The sequence below is a fragment of the Polypterus senegalus genome, chromosome 1 (assembly GCF_016835505.1).
Source record: "Polypterus senegalus isolate Bchr_013 chromosome 1, ASM1683550v1, whole genome shotgun sequence".
In the NCBI taxonomy this organism is placed as follows: Eukaryota; Metazoa; Chordata; class Cladistia; order Polypteriformes; family Polypteridae; genus Polypterus; species Polypterus senegalus.
In genome coordinates, this window is record NC_053154.1 from 3,928,353 (window position 1) to 3,928,898 (window position 546).

Genomic DNA, 546 nt, shown 5'->3' on the forward strand with positions numbered 1-546 from the left:
TTGTGCCACATGCCGCTTTAGGATTAATTCAAATTCAACGAATTACAAGAACTAGTAAGTTTAATTAGCAGATAATTTGGAATGCGTTATATCATCACAGAAGGACTTGGGCAGATTTGTGGACGATGAAATGTAATGTCAGTAAATGTAAAGAATTACACATAGGAAGTAAAAATGTGAGGTCTAAATACACAATGGGAGGTTTGAAAATCGAGAGTCCACCTTATGAGAAGGATTTAGGAGTCATAGTGGACTCTAAGCTATCAACTGTCAGACCGTGTTCAGAAGCCATTAAGAAGGCTAACAGAATGTCAGGCTATATAGCGCCTTGATGTGTGGAGTACAAGTCACAGGAGGTTCTGCTCAACCTTTATAACACACTGGTGAGGCCTCATCTGGAGTCCTGGGTGCAGTTTTGGTCTCCATAAAGACATAGCAGACTAGAGAAGGTCCAGAGAAGAGCGACTAGGCTGACTATGGGGGGCTACAGGGGATGAGTTAGGAGGAAAGATTAAAAGAGCTGAGCCTTAAGGAGATGAAGAGGAG